Raw genomic sequence first — 14,090 nt, forward strand, 5'->3', positions numbered from 1 at the left:
ATGCACACCTAGCTGACATGATTGTCATTCTCTCAAGTGAACAGGGCCTAGGAATGAGATATTAATCTCACACATAAAAAACAGTCAAATTTTAAATAATTACTCTTATACATAGATCTGATTCACAGGTGGTTTGGTAAAGTTTGAACCACGATTCAGCACACCTGTGGTGTTATGTCTTCCCTACTGGAACACAATCTTCAAGTGGGATTGGGGCTCCTACACATGAATCTTGACCATTGTTGAGACTGTGACTCCTCTACTAACATCTACCTTATAGAAAGAGTTGACTCGTACAGGAAACCAGATGTTGTGTGGCATGTGAAACTTATTTCCAAACATATCTGAGAGTGTGATTGGGACAGGTAAACATGTCCAGCACATGAATAATCTGACTCTCTTTTCTAGGCCCAGCACACAGATTAAATAGTGCCATATGTTGAACAAGCACCAAAGAAATGTATAATACCTTCTTTGGCCTTGCCTGCAAAGGGCACTTTCATATATCACTGGGACCATCACCCAGGTGATGTGAATTATCTGCCTAAAACCTGCCTACAAGAAGAATCGTGTTTTATATCTACATCCACCATGAATTGATGTGACTTCCTTCTACTGCCTTGGCCCAGCACTTACAGTGCCTTTTGACACATAAGCAGAAACTGTGTCCAGGTGATCATTGTCCTTTTTGGGTTCTGCCAACAGGAACATTGTAACATATCACTTAGCTCAGAATGTAGGTGATGTTTCTTTGCATTTTCCTAGGCCCTGACCACAGGGAGATTGTGACATATTTCTGGGTCCCAGGACCCTTGTGAGGTCACTCTCCAGCCTTGGTAATGCACATAAGAAGCATTGTGAAAAATAGCTAGGCCAATTGCCCAGGTGAAGTGAGTCTCCTCTCTTGCAAAAATCCTGCCCAGAGAAGAGGTTTTGATATTTCACTGATACCAGCATCCAGGTGATTTGACTCTCCTGCCAGGGTCTTGTCCACAAAGTAGACTGTGACTTCTCACTGAATCCACACCCATGTAGCTGATGAGATTTCCTTGTCTTCTCTCTGGCCACTGCCAATGTTGTGCCTTATACAAGAGACCATAATAAAAGCCTAATAACAACACATGCATCTGGAGCCAGGACATGTGCAGAACGGTGACTCTTATTCTTAAAGCTATATACAAGTGTAACTGTGACATATACCTTTGCCCAGCTATTTAATGATTTAATAATTCTGCATAGGGATAGCATCAAAATGAGATTTTGACAAATCCTTGGTATAAACATCTTCATGATTTGACTGTGTTATCTTAATACTATCCACAGGAGTGATTGTAACATATTTCTGCTCCATCACATAAGTTACATGACTGTTCTCTCCTGCCTGTACATGATTTTCTTTGGTAACTGTATCACTTCTAAACACTGCATCCAAATGATATGACTCTCTTGCCTGGGCCCTGTCAAGAGGAGGCATAATGATATATTTTGTGTTCCATCATTTACCTGATATGGCAGCTCTCCTCTCCTGCTTGGACGCTGCCAATAAAGGACATTGTGCACCAAGCTGGATCTAGCACACAAGTTATGTGGCATTTCTACAGGATCCTGCCTACAAGGAGAATATTGGAATATTTCTGGCCAAGAATTTAGGTGATGTGGCTGTTCTGCCTGCTTTATAACCACAGAGAGTGTTTTATATATATATACATAAACTCTGAGACAGACTCACAGGTGATGTTACTCTTTGACAGAGCTACGCTTCATAGAGGTTATTAGGACATAACCCTGTGCCTATCACCTCAGTGAAGTGACTCCTAAATTGGGCCCCACAGACATGGAGTATTGTGGTATAAACAGAGAATATATATATATATATATATATATCAGAGAGATATATATATATCAGATATATATATCAGCTATATATATCAGATATATATGTATATCAGATATATATATAAAACAGATATATATGTGTGTATATATATAAAAAACAGATACATATGTATATATACATAAAACAGATATATATATGTATATATATATAAAACAGATATATTTATGTGTATATATGTATATGTATACCTAGGCACAGCTCACAGAAATAATAGTGACTCTCATATGTGGACTCAGCCCACAGAGGATATTTTGACTCTTATAAATATGTTTACAGATGTTTGTGATGTCTTGGATCACCTTCTGCATATGTCACAAATGATTACAACAGTCACACATATTTTACAAAGTCTGGGTTATACAGACAGAGTGAAAGCAGGGCTCAGCACACAGGAGAAATTTTGAGTCTTGGAGGAACACCTAGCTGACAGTAAAGCTGTCATCATCTCACATGGATGAAACCAGCTGTCACATATGAAGATAAGACATGTGTCATATTATAAATCCCATCTGTGGGATTTTCTGACAATGTGATTGTGATATAGATCTTTGCCGAGCACCTGTGTAATTTGACTCTACAGACTTGTTCCAGACTATCTATGGGATTGTGATATCTATCTAGGCCAATCTCGAGGTGATGTGACTCTCGTGCCTGGGCCCTTCTCTCAGTAAGGATTGTGAAATATCACTTGATCTAACACGCAGGGGATGTTACATTTTTGTGTGTGCCATGCCCATCATAATTATTATGACATATTTCTGTGTCCAACTATAGGTTATGTAAATCTCCTCTATGGAATGGGCCCTGGACAAAGGAAGGATAGTTACTTATTGCAAGGCCAGGCACACAGGTGAGGGTGATGTTTTTCCAGAAATATGTCCCCAAAAAAGGCATTGTGACATATCTCTGGGCCTATCACCTATGTTATATGGCTTTTCTGCTTGGGCACTGCCAACCTAGAGAATGATATATTTCTAGGACAGACTCATAGGTGACGTTACTCTTTGACAGAGCTATGCTTCCCAGAGGTTATTATGACATATCCCTGTGCCTATCACCTCGGTGAGGTGACTCCCAAATTGGGCCCTACAGACATGGAGCATTGTGGCATGAGCAGAGAACATGTACCTAGGTGATGTAACACTTTTACCTGGGTGCTGTCCTTAGTTAGTCTTGTGACATATGTTAGCACCCAGCCCCCAGTGATGTGGCTCTTCTGTCTGGTTTCTGTGCACACATTACTCTGTGACATATTCCTACAAAAGCACCTAGTTGATATAATTCTCCTCACCTGCCTGAGCTCTGCCTACTGGGGACATTGGGACATATCTCTGAGCTCATGGCCTAAGTGATGTGACTCTCTATTTCTGCCTGGGCCTCACAATAGGATGATTTTGACACATTGCTGAGCTGAGCTCTCAGGATATATCACTCTTTTCTATTTCCCAAACCATGTCCCCCTTAAAAGGAATTTTGACCTATTACAGGGCCCAAGACCCAGATATTGTTACTTTTCTGCCTGGTTTCTGTAAAAAGAGGAAATTATGGCATATTTCCTATTGCTGTGCCCAGCACCATTATGATGTGACTCTCCTGTCTGTGCTGGAGACACTGAAGGTATATTGACATATCTTGGGTCCGTTATGTATGTATTTTGGCTCTCATAACTTTTCTGGCTTTTTGTCACATTAAATGATGTCATATTGCTGGGTCTAGCACCCAGTTAATTTGACCCAATTTTCTATACCCTGCTTAGAGAAGGCACGGAGTCATATTGCTTGGCACAGCATCTAACTGGTGTTACCTTTCTGTTTATTATTATTATTATTATTATTATTATATACAAATGGGATTGTGACACGTATCTCGATTCAGTTCATATACATGATGATCAGGTTTATACTGGAATTCAGAAAATAGGATATATTATGCCTCTCATCCTTGGATTTAGGGCAACAGGTAAGTCCTGGGTTGCATATCTGTATGAAGCCCAAAGAAGATTACAACACCGACTTATATTGTATAAATTCATTGGTGGTAAAAACTTTCATAACAGGGCCCAGTAAAAAGTTCAGATTTGGACTATTGGTTACACACCCAGGTAAAATTAAATGTTATCACCCTCCTACATACACAATGCTGACTGTGGAATATGGCACAAATTTGGAACTGTGAATTTACATGTGGATCTGTCTGGAGGTGGGATAATAATGGCTCTTCTCCTTTAACCCTACCTATAAAAGAGATGCTGACTATCAAACCTGAATTGAGGGCAATATGTAAAATTTTGAATCCATATGAGCATGAAGGTCGCTGAGAGGTTTGCAACCCTCACGCAGGTTTTATAAAGCCCTTGGATGTAAAGAGTGTCATACATTGGCCCAGCATACATGTAAGATTGTGACTCTAATATTCAAGCTTAGCTGAAAGTTAAAGGTGTCACCCTAAAAGATGAGGAGAGTGTGTCTTATCACTAGGCCTGGTAACCAAGTGTTGAGAATTTTGGCTTAAATTCTTGCCGATAGGTGCGTTGTGAATTATCCCTGGGTCAGAATCCTAATAATGTGAGACTTCTTCTTGGACCCAGCCAACAGGAGATATTATCACATATCTCTGGACCTGCCAGCTAGGTGATGTGTCTCTCATGCCAGTGCCCTGCCACAGAGGACACTGGGACATATCTCTATAGTATCTAGGTAATGTGGCTCTCCACTCCTGCCTGGATTCTGGCAACTGAAGAAATTGTGACATAACTCTGAGTGCAAAACCTAGGTGATGTGACTCTCTTCTTTGTCTTGGTCTCTGCCAATGAGTTTGTCTTGTACTCTGCTAATGAGGAAATAATAATATGTTGCTGAGCCCAGCACCTAGGGGTGTGGCAATCCTCTATTTTTCAACCCAGTGTTTAGTTGTCATGATAATATTATCTGAGACTGTATCCAGGTGATATGTCTGTTCTGACTGGGTCCTGACTGAAAAGGAAGTTATAATGTATCCGTTGCTCAGCACCCAAATAATGTAACTCTTCTGTCTTGTCTCTGTCTAAAGGTGAAATTGCGATGTATACCTGGATTCAGCTCATATGCACAATAATAACTTTCATACCTAGACCTAGCCAGTGGGAGATATTTGACTTTCACAGGCAGTCTTAAGGCCATGAGTAATGTCCTAGATCTCCCACCTGTAATAATTCACAGGAAATTATACTATTCAGGCAAGAGTTTCATAACAGGTACCGGCAACCAGGTTCTATTGTGACTCTTGGATGCATACACAACTGACACGATTTTCATTTTCACACATGTACAGAGCCTACAAATGAGATAGTAAATCTCACACACATAAGCAGTTGAAGCTTGAAATTGTTACTCTCATACATGAATCTGATCCATAGGTGGTTTGGTGATGTTTGAACTATGATTTAGGCAACCTGTGGTCCTTTGACTTTCCTACTGGAACACAATCTTCAAGTGGGATTGAGGCTCTTACATATGGATATTTCCTATTTTTGAGATTGTGACACCTGTACTTCAGCCCAACTTATAGGACGTGTTGACTCTCATACCCAAAGCCAGGACTTGTGTGGGACTGTGAAACTTATTTCTGAACATTTTTGAGTGTGTAATTGAGAAGTATAACTTTGCACAGAATCTGAGTGTTTTGACTCTCCTTTCCAGGCCCAGAGCACAGTTGAAATTGTGACTTACGTGCACCAAGCACCTAAGAAATAAGTAACATATTTTTTTGGTAATGAAACATAAGGTACTTTTACATATCACTGAGACCAGCACTTGGCTGATGTGAAATCTTGGCCTGAAGCCTGCCTACAGATAGCACTGTGGTTTTTATTTAAGTTGATTACTTAAGTGATATGACTTCCTTCTACTGTCTTGGCCCTGCACTTCTGGTGGATTGTGACACATAACTAGGTACCACACCCAGGTGATGTGACTTTTTTGGGGGATGAAGTTTCTGCCAATAGGAAGCTTTGTAATATATTACTTGGCTCAGCAACTAGGTGATGTTTCTTTCCTCTGGCCTGTGCCCTGACTGCCAGAGAGACTGTAACATATTGCTGAACCTAGCACCAAAGCAAGGTTACTCCCCTGCCTTGATCCTACACATAGGGGCTGTTGTGATGTATATTCAGGCCAATTGCCTAAGTGGAGTTTGTCTTCTCTCCTGCCTAAGTTCGGCTCACAGGGGGCATTTTATATATCACTGAAAACAGCATCCAGATGATGTGACTCTTCTATCAGATTCCTAGCCACAAGGACAATTGAGAAGTTTCACTGGACCAGCATCCACTAAGGTGATGGAACTTTCCTTTTTCTCTCTGCCCACAGGTATATTGTTCCATTTACCTGAGACCAGATAAAGAGCCTAATGATGATGCTTTTCCCCATGGCCAGGACATGTGCAGGATCATTACTCTCATCCCTGCCCCTTTTCACAGGTACTATTGTGACATACGCCTTTGCCCAGCTCCTGAGTGATTTAATAATCCTGCATTGTTATAGCCCACAGATGACATTTGGACCTATACCTTTGCCAAGAACCTTTGTGATTTTACTCTCGTGTCCTAACAGGTTCTCAGAAGTGATCATAACATATCTCTGCAGCCACTGTCTAGGTTACATGACTCTCCTCTTCTGCATGAACCCTGCTTCCAGTGAAGAGTAGCATTTCTAAGCACTGCACCCAAATGACATGAGTCTCTTGTCTGGGCTTTTTAAAGGGGAGGCTTTGTGATATCTCTCTGGGCCCTTCATTTAGGTGATATGACTCTCCTCTACTGCCTGGACACACTCCACAAAGGGCATTATGCCATAGAGCTGAGCCTAGCACCCAAGTTTTGTGACATTTCTGTTAGGGCCCTCTCTACAAAAAAAAATTGGAGTATTTCTGGCTTAGGATATAGGTGATGTGGTTTTCTGCCTGTTTAACTACCACAGATGAGATGGTGCCATATATGTAGACACATCTAAAATGCATGATACATCTAAAATGCATGATAAAAGGACTCCCATATGTGAACCCAGTCAATAGGAAATATTTTGACTCTTATAACTAGGCTTAGGGAGATAAGTGATATCCAGGATCTCCTTCTGGTAAAAAGGTCACAGAAGATTACAACATTCACACGTATTTTATAGCATCCTTGTGTTGTATAGAGAGAATCATAACAGGGCCTAGCACATGGAGAAAATTGGGATTCTCATATGCACATTCAGCTGACAGTAACGGTTTTCACCATTACAGATGATGAAGGCAACTGTCCTACATAAAAGTAGAACATGTGTGATATTGTAAATCTAAGCCCTAGAATTTTATTCCATCATGACTGTGATATAAATCTTTGCCAAGCACCTGTGTGAGTTCACCCTTCAGACTGGTTCCAGCCTACCTATGGGATTTTGATATCTACCTAAGCCAGCCTTGAAGTGATGTGACTCTTTTGCCTGGGCCCTCCACTCAGAATTATAACATCATTGGATCCAGCACACAGGTGACATTACATTCTTGCTTGTGCCATGCTCGCAGACATCATTGTGACATATTACAGTGTCCATCAGTTAGAAGATGTCACTCTCCTCTCTGGAAAGGGCTCTGAACACAGGGAAAATTAGTGACACATTTCTAGGCCAGGCACACAAGTGATAATGCTCTTTTGTTAGGGCTATGCCCAAAAAATGGCATTTGACATATCACAGGACCTATCATGTAGGTGATATGGCTCTTCTGCTTGAAACTTGCCCAGTTGAATAGTGACATACTGCTAGGCCAGGCACAAAGGTGATGGAACTCTTCTGCCAGGGCCATGCTTTCAAAAATGCTTTGTCCTCTATCTCTGGGCCTATCACCAAGGTGATGTGACTTCCTGCTTGGTCCTGCCCACATGAAGTATTGAGATATAAGCATGGAATCTGCACTTAGTTGATGTAACCCTCTTGCCTGGGTCCTTTTTTAGGGGGACTTGTGAATATCTCAGTACAGAGGACCACACGATGTGGCCCTTCAACCTGGTTTTTGCCCACATATTAAATTGTGACATATAGCTAAAGAAGCATCTAGGTAATATGGCTCTTCTTCTGTCTGAACCCAGCCTACTGGTGATATTGGGCCATATTTCTAAGCCTGTGACCTAAGTGATGTGACTCTATTTTTGTCTAGGGCTTTACAATGGTAAGATTATGACATATTGATGAGCTCAGAACTTAGGTAATGTGACTCTCGTCTTGTAACTGAACAATGCCCATGAACAGATCTTTTGCCGTATTTCAGGGCCTAGTACCCGGATGAAGTTGCTCTTCTGCCTAGGTTGTGCATAAAGAGGAAATTGTGGCATATTTCTTGGCCTAGAACCCTAATGATGTGACTCTCCTGCTTGTGCCGGGACCACAGAAGGTATTTTGACATATCTTTGGCCCATTTTCTAGGTGTTTTTGCTCTTACCACTTTGCTGAGTTTCTTCCATGTGTGGTTGTATTATATTGCTGACTCCAGCCTGCAGTTAATGTGGCCCTCTTTCCTAGGTGCTGCTTACAGAGGGCATCATGACATATTGCTTGACAAAGAACCTAAGTGATGTTAACATTCTTCATAGGTTGCTAACAAATGGGATTATGACAAATACCTTGCTTCAGTCCAAAGGTATGATGATCAAGCTTATGTTGGGATTCAGCCAACAGGAGATATTTTTCCTTTCACCACTGGGTTTAGGTCAAAGAGTCAGGTTATTCATTGCATGTTTCTACAAAGCTCACAGTAGTTTACAACACTAACTCATGTAATAAAAACTTCCTGGGTGATACAAAGTGTTTCTTAACAGTGCTCGGCAAACAGTTAAGATTATGATTCTTGACTACACACTCAGGTGAAAGTAAGTTTTTTACCATCCTACATTTACAAAGCCCATTGTTCAGATCCTGAGTCTAACAAGTGAATACACCACAAAGATGGAATTGTGACTTTCATAAATGAATATGGTCACAGGTGGGATGGCGACTCATTTTTGGAGCCAGCTCTCAGTCATGATAATGATCTCTTCCTTAACACCAGCCTATAGGAGAGATGCTGACTGTCATACCTGGGTTTAGGGCAATATGTATAATCATAATTCTGTAAATGCCTGTAGGCCTCAGAGAGGATTGCAACTCTCATGTATATTGTATAATGTTCTCAGGTATTATAGAGAGTGTCATACAATGGCAAGCACACACATGAGATTGTGACTCTCTTATACACAGATAGCTAACATTTAATGGTGTCACCCTTAAAGATGAGGAGATTTTGTCATATTTCTTGCACTAGTACCTGGTGTTGAGAACCTTTAGTTTAAATTTCATTCCATTAGGGCGTTGTTACATATCACTGGGTCAGAATCAAAATAATGTGACTCTTCTTCCAGGGCCCTGCAAACAGAGGATATTTTCCCGTATCTCCAGGCCTATTGGCTATGTAATATGTCCCTCCTGCCAGTACCTTGCCCAGGGGAGACACTGTGACACATTGCTAGATTTAGAGTCTAGGTAATTTGACTCATCCCTCCTGCCTGGATCCTCCTCACTGAAAAAACTGTTATATACCATCAAGTGCAAAGCCTAGGTGATGGAAGTCCCCTTTTTTTCCTGGACTCTGTCAGGAGAGGGAATTATTATACATTGGTGAGCAGAGCACCCACGTGGTGTCATTATCTATTTTTATAAGAAACCTGTCTACACTGTGGATGGTGACATATTACTTGCAGTTGTACCCAGGTGATGTGGCTTTTCAGCCTGGTTTCTGCCCATAGGTAAGATTTTGGCATGTAACTAGGGCAGCATTTAGGTGATATGACTCTCCCTTTCTGCCTGGGCCCTGTTTACTGGGGACACTGGGCTATATCTCTGAGCCCATGAACTGAGGGAAGTGACTCTCTTTTTCTGCTGGGTCTTTACAATGGAAAGATTGTGAAATACTGTTCAGCCTAGCAATCAGGTTATTTGATACACTTCTTTTTTTTTTTCTCAAATCATGCCCACAAACAGAAATTTTGGCATATTGCAGGGCCCAGCACCCAGATAATGTTACGCTTTCACATGGGTCCTGTATGTAGAGAATATTATAACATACTGCTGGGCCCAGTACCCTGAAAATATAAAACTCATGACTTTGCTGGAGCCAGAGAAGGTATTTTCACAGATCCTGGGCCCATTATGTAGGTGTTTTGGCCCTCATCTTTTTGCTGGTTTTTTTTTTGTTTATTTGTTTTGTTTTTTGGTTTTTTTCCACATAATGGATTGCTTCATATTGCTGAGTCCAGAACTCAGTTAACATGACTCTAATTCCTATACACTACCTAGAGAGGGCATTGTGGCATGTTGCTTGGCACAGCACTTAAGTGATGTTACCCTCTGGCCTTCTTTTTCTGCCCACAAATGGGACTATGACTTCAGTTCACAGGAATGATGGTCAAATTTATATTGAGATTCAGCCAATAGGAGATATTTTACCTTTCATTGCTAGGCTTCAGGCAATACATAAAATCTGAGTTGCATATTTGTACCAAGCTCACAGAGCTTTACAATGCTAACTCATCATGTATGAACTTCTTTGGTGGTATAGAGAGTTTGCTGATAGGGACCAGTGAAGAGTTCAGTTTGAGATTCTTGATTACACACCCAGGTAAAAGCAAGTGTTGTCATCATTCTACATGTCCAAAGGCCACTGTTAAGAACATGAGTTTTACAATTGAATGCAGTACAAAGTTGGAATTGTGACCCAGTATGTAGGTCTGGCCACAGGTGGGATTGTGACTTATTTCTAGATCCAGCTCACAGGCATAAAAATGAGTCTCATTTCTAACCCAGCCTATAGAAGAGATGCCGACTATTACACCTGGGTTTAGGGGAATATGTAAGATCATGAGTCCACATAAGCATGAAGGCCTTAGAGTGGTTTGAAATTCTCATGTATGATGTATAAAGCTTTTGAATATTGATGAAAGTCATGCAACAGCCCAGGATATTTGTGAAATTGTTACTCTCATATACACACCCAGCTCAGAGTTTATAGTGTCACTCTCAAAGACAAGAGGATTTGGCCTATTAATAGGCCTAGTGCTTAGGTGTTGAGACTATTTGGCTTAAATTCCTTTCCTTGGGTGGATTGTGACATATCACTGTGTTAGAATCATAATAATGGGACTCTTCTGTCCGGACCCTGCCAAAAGGGGATACTATCACATATCTATGGGTCTATAAGCTAGATGATTGGTCTCTTCTGACAGTGTCCTGCACCCAGAAGACATTGTGAAATATTGTTTGGCTTAACATCTAGGTAGTGTGACTCTCATCTCCTGCCTGAACCTTGCTCAGCAAACAAATTGTGACATACCGCTGATTGAAAAACCTACATGATGTGACTCTCCTTCACATTCTAGACTCTACCAAGAGAGAGGGTTATTACATGTTGCAGAGTCCAGCACATGCATAGGAGGAGTGACTCTCCTCTCTTTTCTTCCCTTTCTATGGTGGGCTTCGTGGCATATTATTTGAAACTGTAACCAGGTGAAGTGACTCTTCTGACTAGGTCCAGCATACAAATGAGATTATGCTGTATCACTGGTTCAGTGTCGAGCTGAGTTGACTCCCTTTCCTTGTCCCTGCTTACAGGTGAAATTTTGACCTATACCTGGATTAAGCACGCATGGACAAAGTAACTCTCATACCTGGACCGAGCTAGTAGGAATATTTTGACTCTCATAGCCAGTCTCATGGCCATGGGTAAAGCCCTGTGTTTTTCACTTGTATAAAAGTCATGAAGGATTATAATAATCAGGTATATCATATAAAGCATTAATGGTGCAAAGAGTGTCATAACAGAGACCAGCAACCAGGTAACAATGTGACTCTTTTAGCTGAAATGATTGTAATTCTCACATACTAGCAGGGTCTAGGAATGAGGTACTAAATCTCACACATTAAAAGCAGTGTATGTTTGAAATAATTACGCACATACAGGGACCTGATCCACAGGTGGTTAACATTTGAACCAGGATTCAGCACACCTGTGGTGCCATGACTCCCCTCCTGGACCACAATGTTCAAGGGGGATTGCGGCTCTTATACATGAATCTTCTCCGTTGTTGAGATTTTGACTCCTCCATTTTGACCCAACTTATAGAAAGAATTGACTCACATACACAAAACCAGGACTTGTGTGGGATGTGAAACTTATTTCCAAACATATATGAGAGTGTGATTGGGACAAGTCACTTTGTCCAGCAAATGAATAATTTGAGTCATTTTCTGGGCCCAGATCACAGAAGTAATTGTGCCATATGTGGAGCAAGCACCTAAGCAATAGATAACATCAATTGCAGCTCTGCCTTCAAAGGGAAATTTTACATATGTCACTGGGACCATCAACCAGATGATGTGAGTTATCTGCCTGAAACCTTTCTACAAAAGGAATTTTGTTATATATCTAGGTCCATCATATAAGTGACGTGACTCCCTTCTACTTCCTTGGCCATGCACTTACAGGGCATTGTGACTAAGAACTGGGTACTGCATTTAGGTGATGTGATTTTTCTTTTTGGGTTCTGCCAACAGGAAGCATTGAACACATCACTTGGCTCAGTACCTAGGTGATGTTTCTTCACTTTTGCCTTGGCCCAGACCTCAGGGAGATTGTGACATATTTCCTGGGACCAACAACTATGTGAGGCCACTCTACAATTTGGTTACTGCACAGGATAGACATTGTGACATACATCTAGGCCAATTGCCTCGGTGAAGTGAGCCTCCTGTCTTTCAAAAGTGCTGCCCAGAGAGGGGATTTTGATATGTCACTGAAATCCAGGTGATGTGACTCTTCCACCATGTTCCTGCCCACAAGGTGAATTGTGATGTCTCAGTGGCCCAGACCCACATAGGTGATGGGGCTTTCTTGTGTTCTCTCTGGCCACAGGTGATATTCTGCCATATACCATAGACCAGAACAAAAGCCTAGTAACAACTCATATGACTGGAGCCTATGAGTTGTGCAGGATGGTGACTCTTAGACTTAAGCCTTTTCACAAGTGTAATTGTGACAAATACCTTTGCTCAACTCCTGAGTGATTTAATAATTCTGCCTAGGTATAGCAAATGAGATTTTGACAGATACATCGGTCAAGCACCTTGGTGATCTGACTGTTGTATCTTAAAATGGCCTCAGGGGATATTGTAACATACTTCTGTATCCTTCATCTAGGTTACATGACTATTCTCTCCTGCCTGTACCCTGCTTCTTTTAGTGATTGTAGTATTTATAATCCCTGCATCCAAATGATATGACACTCTTGCATGGGACCTGTCAACAGGAAGCATTTTGACAAAATTTTGGGCCCATCATTTATGTGATATTTCTCTCCTCTCCTGCCTAGACACTGTCCACAAGGGATATGGAGCCACAGAGCTGGACATAGCACATAAGTTATGTGATATTTCTTAGAGGGCCCTGACTACGAAAGGAATATTGGAATATTTCTGACCCAGCATTTATGTGATAGGGCTGTTAGGCCTCCTTCTTAACCACAGAGTGAATTGTAACATATACCTATGCATGGCTCACAGCCATGATAATGACTCTCATATGTAGACTCAGACAATAGAGGATATTTTGCATCTTGTAACTCACTTTAGGGACATGCGTGATGTCCTGGATCTCCTTCTTGTACAAAGGTCACAAAATATTACAGCACTCATACATATTTTACAAAGTCTTTGGGTTATACACACAAAGTCAAAGCAGGGCTCAGCACACAGATGAAATTGTGAGTCTTGTTTGCACACCCAGTTAAAGCTGAAATTAAGAACTCATTATCTCACATTCATAAAGGTAACTGTCACACATGAAACCAGGCATGTGTGGTAAGATGGTAAATCTCATCTTTGGAATTTTCTGACAGTGTGAGTATGATATAAATTTTCACCAAGCACTTGTGTAATTTGATGCTCTGGACTTGTTCCAGCTCATAGGTGGGGTTATGAAATCTACCTAAGCCAACCTCAAGGTGACATGACTTTCCTGCCTTGTTCTATCTCTCAGTAAAGATTGTGACATATCACTGGATCTAGCTCCCAGGTAATGTTACATCCTTACTTGCACACTACCCACAAAAATTTTTGTGACATATTTCTGTGTTTACCTCATAGTTGATGTG

General features: G+C 41.1%; 1 pseudogene; it reads left to right on the forward strand.

Moving 5' to 3' along the window:
- Window positions 1–4,200: 4,200 nt before the first annotated feature.
- On the forward strand, window positions 4,201–12,212 carry LOC129053303 (testis-specific basic protein Y 2-like; annotated as a pseudogene).
- Window positions 12,213–14,090: the final 1,878 nt, after the last annotated feature.

This window comes from Pongo abelii, chromosome Y (genome assembly GCF_028885655.2).
Source record: "Pongo abelii isolate AG06213 chromosome Y, NHGRI_mPonAbe1-v2.0_pri, whole genome shotgun sequence".
NCBI classification, from domain to species: Eukaryota; Metazoa; Chordata; class Mammalia; order Primates; family Hominidae; genus Pongo; species Pongo abelii.